This window comes from Pleurodeles waltl, chromosome 3_2 (genome assembly GCF_031143425.1).
Source record: "Pleurodeles waltl isolate 20211129_DDA chromosome 3_2, aPleWal1.hap1.20221129, whole genome shotgun sequence".
Classification (NCBI taxonomy): Eukaryota; Metazoa; Chordata; class Amphibia; order Caudata; family Salamandridae; genus Pleurodeles; species Pleurodeles waltl.
Genome location: NC_090441.1, coordinates 128,497,093 through 128,511,126, shown reverse-complemented (window position 1 = coordinate 128,511,126; position 14,034 = coordinate 128,497,093). Strand labels below are relative to the sequence as shown.

The 14,034-nt window shown below is 43.8% G+C and overlaps 1 non-coding gene across 1 annotated transcript; it reads left to right on the top strand.

Annotated features, from left to right (window-relative positions):
* Positions 1-7,972: 7,972 nt before the first annotated feature.
* On the top strand, positions 7,973-8,088 carry LOC138286885 (U5 spliceosomal RNA). The gene has a single exon (XR_011202152.1). It is a non-coding gene; the product is annotated as a U5 spliceosomal RNA (small nuclear RNA).
* Positions 8,089-14,034: the final 5,946 nt, after the last annotated feature.

Sequence of the window (14,034 nt, the reverse complement as noted above, 5' to 3'; positions counted from 1 at the left end):
AATAAAGATTGATATACTCTGTTTGCGCACCTTGCCCCATATTTAAACTCTGACGCCCGACCCCGCGGACATCAAAATTCCACCGTGTGCGTCATTTCTTGGATGCTGGAAACTGCCTTGCATTAATGACATGCAAGGTAGGCGTTCCCGCCCAAAAAATAACTTTAAGGCCTGTGCGCCTTATTTATACTCCAGCGTCATTTTGACGCACAGGATGGGGTGGGCCTTAAAAAATGGCGCACAGCCTGATGTGCGCCGTTTTTTAACACCTGGGTCAGGGCAGGCGTTAAGGGACCTGTGTGCTCCAAAGGAGTCCAGAGGTTCCCTCCCCTGCCCTCAGGGACACCCCCTGCCACCCTCGCCCACCCCTGGAGGACACCCATGGATGGGGGGACCCATCCCAGGTAAGTACAGGTAAGTTGAGGTAAGTATTTTTTTTTTTTTTTTATAGTGGCATGGGGAGGCCTAATTTGGGACCCCCTACATGCCACTGTGCCCAACGACCATGCTCAGGGGACAGAAGTCCCCTGGGCATGGCCCTTGGGCAAGGGGGCATGACTCCTGTCTTTGCTAAGACAGGAGTCATTTCAATGAGGGTTGTGCTTCAAAAAATGGCGTAAGTCGGTTTGAGGCATGATTTTTGCTGGCGCTGGTTTGCGTCAAAAAGTATAAATATGGGCCTGAATCTAGCATAATTGACCTCCTGTGATCCTGGGAAAATCACTTAATCAACCCTTGCCTAAAAACCACAAGTAATAGCAAAACCAGTAGGTAGTACTTATGCAAGAGCCATGTACAGCAGCGTGGCTGCTATGCAATATTGCTGAAAGTAAAAAAAATTTGCTATGGCGCAATCAACACTTGCTCCATCACAGCGCTTTTTTATTTTATTTTATTATGAACCATGCTGTACAGCAGACGCACAACATGGCAAAAAAGATTGACAAAGCCAATAGGTCTTGCATCGGTGAGACCTATTGGCTTCATCAATGCTTTTGGAAAAAAGTGATATGATGAACCTAGCGCTGGACGTGCCTAGCTTATTCATTAGGTAGAGCGCACAAGTGCTTTGACCTGTTGTAATCTATCTGTGGGCTTTTAACCACGCCCACCGCACGCCCATCACTATTACTCGTTAATGAGCTTGCCTTTCAAAAATCCTTTGTTATCATTGGTAAATGCTTTTCGTTTGTCCCTCCGTGGGGCGGTTTTGTTACTGCCTTGGACACCGACCCTGTTATATGTATAATTGCACGTTTGCCGATACGTTTGACTGCGAGCAAACATCTTTTTCCTTTTGTGTCTCTCCCTCGTGCTCATGCTCATGGGGGCTGTAGCGCTTTGAATTGGCTCGCTTATGCATCTGTTTTAATTTTCATTTTCAATTGATGTGTCAAGAAAAGTCCAGTTAAGAATTTACAATACCAATAGCTCTAACTCGTTCCTCTTTGTCAATACTTGATTTGTTACAGCAGCTGATGCAGCCTTATAGGCTTCAAGTACAAGACACACTGGTTCATTCATTGTCTCGGAAAGAATAGCAATGAGCCAGCAAGCATGCTTTGACGTAGGCATATAAAAGTCCTCTTCTTGGGTGCCACTAGTCCTCACAAAAGCCCATGTGAGGCACCATTCAAAATGTGCAGAGTTAAAGGAGCCGACATTATGACTTGAGCAGGGAAACTATTGTGGTGCAGCCTTTCCTGTCACGTGACCCATGACTTAGTGCCAGATTTATACTTTTTGACGCAAAACTGTGCAAACGCAGTTCTGCGTCAAAAAGACTAGTGCTGGATAGCACCATATTTTAACGCCACCTGGGGTTCATATTTATATTATGACGGTGGGTGGTGCTAATAATAGGTTAGAGTCAACATTTGTGAAGTTAACCATTGCGCCTTGTGGTAATGCAAAATTATGTTAACGTCGGAAAAATGACTCTAACCTGTTTTAAGACACATAAACATGTTGCAAAATGGAAATGCACCATTTTTTACAGCGATAGCGTCAACTTTAGACACCAATGCACAAAACAGTGCAAAGGAGAGGCAAAATGGAGCCAGAAAGCCAGGAGAGACCCCAGGGTGACCTAAATTAACCAGGAACCAGCCAGAAGGACAAACAACCCAGGGGAGGAAGAAGAAAAAGAGAAAGTGTTGTTTCAGTGCGGAGGAGTATGAAATACTGATGAGAGAGGTGACGGAGCATCAACATCAACTCTTCGTCACCTCAAAATTGGCAATTGGAAGGAGAGAGGCAATCTGGCAGCAGATAGTAGACAAGATTAACAGTGTGACAGAGGTGAGGAGAACCGTAACTGAGTGCAAGAAACGCTCGCAGGACTGCAAGCGAAGGAGAAAGACAAAAATGGCATCGCACAGGAAGGCAGCACTGCAAACTGGAGGTGGTAGTCCAGCACCACAAGAGGACCTGGACGAGATGGAGGAGATGGTTGCAGAAGTCATCCCGGAGGAACTGGTCATTGGAATCGCAGGACAGGGCAGACTACCAGGAAACACCACAAATGCAGGGTAAGTCGGATATGGGGAAATTAATGTTAAATTGTTAAGTGCAAGAAGGGGGAGCCACATAGGACACACTCAATGCATGTCAAAGGAGAGCAGAGGGACACATTGCACATGAAGCAAGTAGCACCATGCTGACGTAAGCTATACATGTACCTACGCCTTAGTAGTGCCATGCACCACAACACGTACACAACCTGGACATATGTCAATCACCAGGGCTAAATACCTACATGTACATATGCAGTACATGGGATGGATGGCATGTCTAATGACTGTGCCTCTGGTTGTCTCCTAACAACATCCCTCGCATATAGTCAAATTAACTCTACCAACACGACCAAGACATCAGAGACTAGGAAGTCAGTCAATACCATTCCTGGGGTTACGTCATGGTGGTGTCCCTTGCAGTAACACCTTGCAACTGCCCTGCCTCATTGCCCAAACACATGTGTGCTGCATCTTACAGCGCACAATATCATTGCAACCATCCCAACAGTACCCAGACATGTGCCGGTACCACTGTTAGTGCGCCTGACCTTAATAAGTAAACTTACAAGGGGACACGAATAGGTCGATGAACCTTTTGACTCGCAATTAAGAAGTTCTTACCATAGCTCCAGTATATAATCAATAATCAATACACAATAATCGACAATCACTAGTAATCAATAAAATCAATAATCATTGGAGTCAGTAATTGTCACGCACCATGACCTTTCAGTCATGAATAACTACACCTTTAGTAAAAGTTTAGAATGTTTATTTCCCTATATTAATAATGCTAAGGTCATGTAGATTAATCTCAACATCAAACGAAACACACACAGAAACAACACTGGTTGTCCAAAGTGGCGGAAGAAATGCAATCTAATCAAAGCTTGAACTACAACACATTCTAAAGCTACGGTGCAAATCAATAGCAAAGTCAGCTGCGTCAACGTAATGAAGTACATGAAGTTCAGCAGAGAAGGTCACCAAGCATTAGTCCCTGTTATCATAATTCAATTAGTGAGAATCCTTAACTAACATCAGATTAGCATCAGCATGTTGGGCTTCATGCTAAACAATTTAGTACCGTAAATTTGGAAAATCATCTAACTATGGTTCTATCAAAACAGCGCAGTTGGTACTTAGAAAGAAAAAGCAAATATGCATAATAATCACATTTCGATGTATACCTATGCTCGGTATGGGTCATCAAAGCAGAATCATTCTTCGTCCTCAGGATATCAGTCGATCAGCAAGGCATCAGGCTCTCAGTCAGGAAAATATGAGCCCAAGGAGCCAGAATGTCGGACTGACCCAAATGGCAGAATAATCTGTCTTCTCTAAAAATGTCGAAATGAATGTCTCTCCCGGAATTAGTCACTTAAACTATCCCCTAATTCCCTATTGGTCAGTTAATCGTATGTTCACACTTTCTCCAATAAAAGTACTATACCATATCTATGAATTCTAATATTTCTCCATTCTCATATTGTTGATTGGTTCCTCTTGCAATGTCCTCATCATCCGGCTTGTGGGGTAACAATATTGTTGCAGCTTCTACTCAAGTCAGAATTCCATTGTTCTTGTCCTTCGAAAGTCAGTCTCACACACAAAAAAACTAAAATGTTGCATTAGCAAGAACATCATCTCCTAGCAGTCTGTTCTCACGAAAAGCTTCCGTTATATGCACATTTAAACAATACAATAGACTTTTACCAGTTTAATTCTCTTGGTCAGCAATTTTACTAAACACTAAGAAATACAGCTTTTACACGAAGCCTGGCAAAATAGGCCAAGACACTCACTACGTTAAGGCCTACAATTAATAAAGCTAGAACATACTTCATAACTCTCAATATGGCATATTACTGCATTGGTCTAACATATATGCAATATTTCATAAGTAATAATTATTGATTAGTACATTTCATTAACATTGGTTAATGATATCTTATTGAGTTTAAGGTTGGTTCTTGATATGTGTGTGTCAATCCAAAAGCAGCCTCTGGCATTCATCATGGCCAATAAATTGTGAACCATGGTAAGGTGTAAGAGCAAGCTGGTTATTTGAGGCACTAGGAAACATCAAAAACGCAGTAGCGGATGATATATAAAACACGATATTATATATTGTTAATGCATGATATTATTATTATTGTTGATGCGTTTTCCCAGGGTTGAGAATAGGAATGCAAAGTATATTTCTTTACCAAATTTGTAGGTGGGCCTGTGTGTGCTTGATAAGGGCTCTGTCGTGAGACAACAAGTGGATTCTGCACAGATTTGAGTCTGAAAGCTGTAGGGACACAGGACAACACTGTGCTTCTGCTGAAAATAATTTATATGAAGCGAGCATGCTTCCACCATTCTGATACCAATTTAATCCTGTGCATTGCATATTATGGAGGTACATTTACTCTGTTTAACATATTTAATTTTGTATCTTGATTCACAGGCTTCCTTTGCTGTACCAGCTGCCAGTCACTTCTTAATTTGGAATTGGAAAAAAACGAATAATATTTGCAGGGATTGAAGAGTTCTCATGCATGCAAATATTCATTCCCATACACAGATTCACATTTGTGCATGCATGCAGACAGACATACAAATACAGCACTCATTCATGCATACACATGAGAGTTGAAAATATAACTTAACTGAAGTTGATCGGAAAAGGCATCTTTGCTCTGTACCTCAAGGGCCCACAGTTTCAAACTTCCAGAAATCGGAGTGAGAGTGCCAGCTTCACGAGCTTTGGCTTAACCAGAAGCGAGGTTAGTACGTGAGGAGCTGTACCTTTTCTTTTGTCTTTGCTTCTGACCTGGCAAAAGGGCGCATGATGGAAAAGCCCAACCTAAACTTCATAAGTTGACATAATGCAATGCCATGAATAGAGCACTACGTTACCTAATGTAGGGGCCCCTCTCACTGTCGTTGCATCACATTTTGTGAAGCAACTGTGGTGCGAACCTCTAAATCATGGTCTACATTTATGGGGAATTGGCATAGAGTAATGCCGCAAGTCTTTTTTGCTGTGCTACCCTACGCCAATGTGAAAGGACAGGAATGCACCGTATTTATGAAATTTGGTGCAGTCCTTTCCTTTCCCACTGTGCTGATGCACAATTGGCTGCCTAGTGCCAATCCAGGCACTCTTGCACCATGGTGGAAGGGCGCCTGAATTGCATGCAGGATTGTCTTTGTGCAGGAAGGCCACCTTCCTGCACAAAAACAATTCTGAGAGGTGATTTCCTCTTTCATTTGAAAGAGGAAAAAATGAAGAGAAATGAAAATATTTCTCCTCTTCACGCCTGCTCTGGGGAGCCATAAGTTTATGCGATTAAGTAAATCTGGAGGAGCGTCAAAATCAATGGCTATTGCGTGGGCAAACCCACCGCAATGTCCATGGAACGCCGCCCTGGTGCAGAGTAAGGCCACACAGCGACTTGCGCTGCTTTCTCTTCCTCCATATCGATGAGGCCATGGAAAGCCATGCAAAGTGGATTTGCGTGGCCTCACAATATGGTTGAGAGGCTTGTGCCACCAAACTGTCAAGAAAAGTGAGTCACCTGTGGCGCAAGCCTCTCATAAGTATGCCCCCATATTTATGAGGCCACGTAATGCCACTTTGCTTGGCTTTGAATGCCCTCATAGATATGGAGTAAGGTAAGGCAACGCAATTCGCAGTGTTGCCTTACTCTGCATTAGGGAGGCGTTCCATGGGCATTACGGTTAGTGATTCCACGCAACACCCATGGCTTTTGACACATCCCCAGATTACAAGACCCTGCAAAACTGGGGATTCACTAAAACCTTACGCCTCCCCAGGGGAGGCGCCACGAGGAGAAATATCATTATTTCTGCTCAGTTTTTCCTTTTTCTATGTGTGCTGCATTCTGCAAACAGGAATGTGCTGTATGCCATAGATAGGCGCCTCACTGCCTTTTGACGCAAGCTGCGCTAACCTGCGCCAAACCCCCAGAAATATGCCCAGTGGAGTAAAAGGGTGAGTGTGCGAAAGAGCCGCAGCCTGAAACTTGTGCATTGCACAACTCAAACAGTGGAGCCCTCGTCAGCTATCTATGTGTTAATGCAACCTTACATGTAAACAGCTTATTATACAGAATTGTTTGTTTTCAGGGAAAAGCCACCCCCTAAAACGTGCATTGAGCAAATCAACCAGTGGAGCCCTCTTCAGCTGTCTATATAATATTGCAACTTTATATGTAATCAAATGATCGTTTAGAATTGTTTGTTTTCAGGTAAAAACAGTAATACTTCAATACAATAAATCAAGGGTGAAGCAGGTTATTTTCATCGGCCGACCCCCTTGCGTCCATATTGATGAGGCGCACCTGCCGCAGGCTCCCACATATAAGGATATTGCAAGTAACCTTGGATTTGCAAGATCTTAAAGAATTCGACTCTGGCCTTGGTTCTTTCCATGATCATGGAAGTCCTTCGTGATTCCCAATATCCTTATAATTTTTAACATGCAGCGATTTTACTGGGACTTTGTCGGATAAACCCACAGCACATGTCAGTAGAATTGCAGTCTTTAATCTTTCAGCGTTCCCCAGGCAGGCCACCGTAAAGAAGCGTTGGCAAAGCCACCATACCCATAATGCACCGCTTGGAGGCAAAACCCCACTAATTACAGCAAAAGACAGTGACCACGAATCTATGAATATTAATTTTGTCTTTCCCTTTAAAAACCTGTGCTAACATTCATTCACCTTTATTAGCCTCACAGCTCAAGATCACAAATCGTCTTGTGTCAATCAATATGGAGCATTCTAGGAACGAGCTACGCACCTTTTGAGTTGTTTTTGTTTTGTTTCTTCACTTTTAGTTTCTCTTTGTATAGTACTAATGATAAACCAGAGAGACAGATTTATTATTTTTTGAATGATTTCGTTTGCTACTGAGAACGAGAGGTGCGGGACTCAATTGTACAAGAGTATGTCATTGTTTTTTGGATGAAAATCGTACGTTTTCTAACCATCCCACAATATTAGGGCCACTGACCCGATACAGTCCACTTCCGCCAGCGGCTGTCGGCGCGACCTTAGCCTTTCGAGGTCGAGTGTGTAAGTTCTTTGTCCTGGTGTGAGCTCTCAGTGGCTTTTAACCACGCCCACCGCACGCTCCTCACTATCACTCATTCATGGGCTTCCCTTTAAAAATTCTTTATCTACTTGGGGCGGTTTTGTTGCCGCCTTGCACACAGCTGGTTACATGGATAATTAAAGGAGCAGAAATGACCATAGAAAATGTCTTGCAGGCTTTCCTGTCACGTGACCTGCGACAAAATTTGCATACCCATAATTCCTCTCACTGCTGGGCTCTCCGCTTGTTTCTTTCTGTGGCAACAAGTGTTTTATCGGTGTAAAGAGTCGCCCTGATAGTCTGTGGAACGGCGTTTCCTGGGGCAATTGTCGGCGGCTGCCATTAGCATACTCTGGTTTCTCTTCAAATCGAATAAATCTTTCGCCTTTTACTAAAGATTTCCGTGGAGAGGAACATTTAAGAGTTTCATTCAATTTTTGAAAGCCCTACCAAGAGTAGGGTTACCCTTATACTGTAAAAAAGAAATATTGTGAGATAAAATTTCTTATTTGAATTTTAAGTTTAATCTATCTATGGAAACAGATGAGGGAAAGTCAGTTGAAAAGTAAAACATGTAACTGTCCAATTTGTGTTTTATTTCTGGATCAGCTCTTTATTTGTCTCATTGATTATTGAAATATTATTCAAATATCTTCTTTGACTTAATTGTAAAGGTCTGTTAAAATATATATTATAAACATATATATATATGTGTGTGTGTGTCAAATGTATGTATATTTATTTAGATCATGCCACAACTTTGAAACTGATGAATAAAGATTGATATACTCTGTTTGCGCACCTTGCCCCATATTTAGGCCCATATTTATACTTTTTGATGCTAAACTGCGCTAACGCAGTTTAGCGTCAAAAAGTTTTGCGCCGGCTAACGCCATTCTGAAGCGCCATGCGGGCGCCGTATTTATTGAATGGCGTTAGCCGGCGCAAGCAGACCGGCGCTGCCTGGTGTGCGCGAGAAAAACCACGTACACCAGGCAGCGCCGGCGTAGGGGGAAAATGGCGCATGGGCGTCTTAAAATGGGGCAAGTCAGGTTACGTCGAAAAAATCGTCGTAACCCGACTTGCGCCATTTATTTTCGACGCCCATCCCCCATCAACATGACTCCTATCATTGTAAAGATAGGAGTCATGCCCCCTTGCCCAATGGCCATGCCCAGGGGACTTCTGTCCCCTGGGCATGGTCATTGGGCATAGTGGCATGTAGGGGGGCACAAATCAGGCCCCCCTATGCCACAAAAAATTATTTAAAAAAAATACTTACCTGAATGTCCCTGGGGTGGGTCCCTCCAGCCTTGGGTGTCCTCCTGGGGTGGGCAAGGGTGGCAGGGGGGGTCCCTGGGGGCAGGGGAGGGCACTCTGGGCTCATTTTGAGCCCACTTGTCCCTTAACGCCATGCCTGACCCAGGCGTTAAAAAGCGGCGCAAATGCGCCGTTTTTAGCCACGCCCACTCCCGGGCGTCTCTTTTGCCCGGGAGTATAAATACCACGTAAAGGCCTGGGAGTCATTTTTTAGACGGGAACGCCTCCCTTGCATATCATTAACGCAAGGAAGGGGTTCACGCTAAAAAATGACGCACATTCCGGGAACTTTGGCGCTATTCGCCTCTAACGCCATAGTATAAATATGGCGTTAGTTGGCGTTACTTTTGCGTCGAAATTGCGTCAAAAAAAACGACGCAATTTCGGCGCAAACGGAGTATAAATATGCCCCTTAAACTCTGACGCCCGACCCCGCGGACATCAAAATTCCACCGTGTGCGTCATTTCTTGGATGCTGGAAACTGCCTTGCATTAATGACATGCAAGGTAGGCGTTCCCGCCCAAAAAATAACTTTATGGCCTGTGCGCCTTATTTATACTCCAGCGTCATTTTGACGCACAGGAGGGGGTGGGCCTTAAAAAATGGCGCACAGCCTGATGTGCGCCGTTTTTTAACACCTGGGTCAGGGCAGGCGTTAAGGGACCTGTGTGCTCCAAAGGAGTCCAGAGGTTCCCTCCCCTGCCCTCAGGGACACCCCCTGCCACCCTCGCCCACCCCTGGAGGACACCCATGGATGGGGGGACCCATCCCAGGTAAGCACAGGTAAGTTGAGGTAAGTATTTAATTTTTTTTTTTATAGTGGCATGGGGAGGCATAATTTGGGACCCCCTACATGCCACTGTGCCCAACGACCATGCTCAGGGGACAGAAGTCCCCTGGGCATGGCCATTGGGCAAGGGGGCATGACTCCTGTCTTTGCTAAGACAGGAGTCATTTCAATGAGGGTTGTGCTTCAAAAAATGGCGTAAGTCAGTTTGAGGCATGATTTTTGCTGGCGCTGGTTTGCGTCAAAAAGTATAAATATGGGCCTGAATCTAGCATAATTGACCTCCTGTGATCCTGGGAAAATCACTTAATCAACCCTTGCCTAAAAACCACAAGTAATAGCAAAACCAGTAGGTAGTACTTAAGCAAGAGCCATGTACAGCAGCGTGGCTGCTATGCAATATTGCTGAAAGTAAAAAAAAATTGCTATGGCGCAATCAACACTTGCTCCATCACAGCGCTTTTTTATTTTATTTTATTATGAACCATGCTGTACAGCAGACGCACAACATGGCAAAAAAGATTGACAAAGCCAATAGGTCTTGCATCGGTGAGACCTATTGGCTTCATCAATGCTTTTGGAAAAAAGTGATATGATGAACCTAGCGCTGGACGTGCCTAGCTTATTCATTAGGTAGAGCGCACAAGTGCTTTGACCTGTTGTAATCTATCTGTGGGCTTTTAACCACGCCCACCGCACGCCCATCACTATTACTCGTTAATGAGCTTGCCTTTCAAAAATCCTTTGTTATCATTGGTAAATGCTTTTCGTTTGTCCCTCCGTGGGGCGGTTTTGTTACTGCCTTGGACACCGACCCTGTTATATGTATAATTGCACGTTTGCCGATACGTTTGACTGCGAGCAAACATCTTTTTCCTTTTGTGTCTCTCCCTCGTGCTCATGCTCATGGGGGCTGTAGCGCTTTGAATTGGCTCGCTTATGCATCTGTTTTAATTTTCATTTTCAATTGATGTGTCAAGAAAAGTCCAGTTAAGAATTTACAATACCAATAGCTCTAACTCGTTCCTCTTTGTCAATACTTGATTTGTTACAGCAGCTGATGCAGCCTTATAGGCTTCAAGTACAAGACACACTGGTTCATTCATTGTCTCGGAAAGAATAGCAATGAGCCAGCAAGCATGCTTTGACGTAGGCATATAAAAGTCCTCTTCTTGGGTGCCACTAGTCCTCACAAAAGCCCATGTGAGGCACCATTCAAAATGTGCAGAGTTAAAGGAGCCGACATTATGACTTGAGCAGGGAAACTATTGTGGTGCAGCCTTTCCTGTCACGTGACCCATGACTTAGTGCCAGATTTATACTTTTTGACGCAAAACTGTGCAAACGCAGTTCTGCGTCAAAAAGACTAGTGCTGGATAGCACCATATTTTAACGCCACCTGGGGTTCATATTTATATTATGACGGTGGGTGGTGCTAATAATAGGTTAGAGTCAACATTTGTGAAGTTAACCATTGCGCCTTGTGGTAATGCAAAATTATGTTAACGTCGGAAAAATGACTCTAACCTGTTTTAAGACACATAAACATGTTGCAAAATGGAAATGCACCATTTTTTACAGCGATAGCATCAACTTTAGACACCAATGCACAAAACAGTGCAAAGGAGAGGCAAAATGGAGCCAGAAAGCCAGGAGAGACCCCAGGGTGACCTAAATTAACCAGGAACCAGCCAGAAGGACAAACAACCCAGGGGAGGAAGAAGAAAAAGAGAAAGTGTTGTTTCAGTGCGGAGGAGTATGAAATACTGATTAGAGAGGTGACGGAGCATCAACATCAACTCTTCGTCACCTCAAAATTGGCAATTGGAAGGAGAGAGGCAATCTGGCAGCAGATAGTAGACAAGATTAACAGTGTGACAGAGGTGAGGAGAACCGTAACTGAGTGCAAGAAACGCTCGCAGGACTGCAAGCGAAGGAGAAAGACAAAAATGGCATCGCACAGGAAGGCAGCACTGCAAACTGGAGGTGGTAGTCCAGCACCACAAGAGGACCTGGACGAGATGGAGGAGATGGTTGCAGAAGTCATCCCGGAGGAACTGGTCATTGGAATCGCAGGACAGGGCAGACTACCAGGAAACACCACAAATGCAGGGTAAGTCGGATATGGGGAAATTAATGTTAAATTGTTAAGTGCAAGAAGGGGGAGCCACATAGGACACACTCAATGCATGTCAAAGGAGAGCAGAGGGACACATTGCACATGAAGCAAGTAGCACCATGCTGACGTAAGCTATACATGTACCTACGCCTTAGTAGTGCCATGCACCACAACACGTACACAACCTGGACATATGTCAATCACCAGGGCTAAATACCTACATGTACATATGCAGTACATGGGATGGATGGCATGTCTAATGACTGTGCCTCTGGTTGTCTCCTAACAACATCCCTCGCATATAGTCAAATTAACTCTACCAACACGACCAAGACATCAGAGACTAGGAAGTCAGTCAATACCATTCCTGGGGTTACGTCATGGTGGTGTCCCTTGCAGTAACACCTTGCAACTGCCCTGCCTCATTGCCCAAACACATGTGTGCTGCATCTTACAGCGCACAATATCATTGCAACCATCCCAACAGTACCCAGACATGTGCCGGTACCACTGTTAGCGCGCCTGACCTTAATAAGTAAACTTACAAGGGGACACGAATAGGTCGATGAACCTTTTGACTCGCAATTAAGAAGTTCTTACCATAGCTCCAGTATATAATCAATAATCAATACACAATAATCGACAATCACTAGTAATCAATAAAATCAATAATCATTGGAGTCAGTAATTGTCACGCACCATGACCTTTCAGTCATGAATAACTACACCTTTAGTAAAAGTTTAGAATGTTTATTTCCCTATATTAATAATGCTAAGGTCATGTAGATTAATCTCAACATCAAACGAAACACACACAGAAACAACACTGGTTGTCCAAAGTGGCGGAAGAAATGCAATCTAATCAAAGCTTGAACTACAACACATTCTAAAGCTACGGTGCAAATCAATAGCAAAGTCAGCTGCGTCAACGTAATGAAGTACATGAAGTTCAGCAGAGAAGGTCACCAAGCATTAGTCCCTGTTATCATAATTCAATTAGTGAGAATCCTTAACTAACATCAGATTAGCATCAGCATGTTGGGCTTCATGCTAAACAATTTAGTACCGTAAATTTGGAAAATCATCTAACTATGGTTCTATCAAAACAGCGCAGTTGGTACTTAGAAAGAAAAAGCAAATATGCATAATAATCACATTTCGATGTATACCTATGCTCGGTATGGGTCATCAAAGCAGAATCATTCTTCGTCCTCAGGATATCAGTCGATCAGCAAGGCATCAGGCTCTCAGTCAGGAAAATATGAGCCCAAGGAGCCAGAATGTCGGACTGACCCAAATGGCAGAATAATCTGTCTTCTCTAAAAATGTCGAAATGAATGTCTCTCCCGGAATTAGTCACTTAAACTATCCCCTAATTCCCTATTGGTCAGTTAATCGTATGTTCACACTTTCTCCAATAAAAGTACTATACCATATCTATGAATTCTAATATTTCTCCATTCTCATATTGTTGATTGGTTCCTCTTGCAATGTCCTCATCATCCGGCTTGTGGGGTAACAATATTGTTGCAGCTTCTACTCAAGTCAGAATTCCATTGTTCTTGTCCTTCGAAAGTCAGTCTCACACACAAAAAAACTAAAATGTTGCATTAGCAAGAACATCATCTCCTAGCAGTCTGTTCTCACGAAAAGCTTCCGTTATATGCACATTTAAACAATACAATAGACTTTTACCAGTTTAATTCTCTTGGTCAGCATTTTTACTAAACACTAAGAAATACAGCTTTTACACGAAGCCTGGCAAAATAGGCCAAGACACTCAGGGCCGTATTTATACTCCGTTTGCGCCGAATTTGCGTCGTTTTTTTCGACGCAAATTCGACGCTAAACTAACGCCAACTAACGCCATATTTATACTATGGCGTTAGAGGCGAATAGCGCCAAAGTTCCCGGAATGTGCGTCATTTTTTAGCGTGAACCCCTTCCTTGCGTTAATGATATGAAAGGGAGGCGTTCCCGTCTAAAAAATGACTCCCAGGCCTTTACGTGGTATTTATACTCCCGGGCAAAAGAGACGCCCGGGAGTGGGCGTGGCTAAAAACGGCGCATTTGCGCCGCTTTTTAACGCCTGGGTCAGGCATGGCGTTAAGGGACAAGTGGGCTCAAAATGAGCCCAGAGTGCCCTCCCCTGCCCCCAGGGACCCCCCCTGCCACCCTTGCC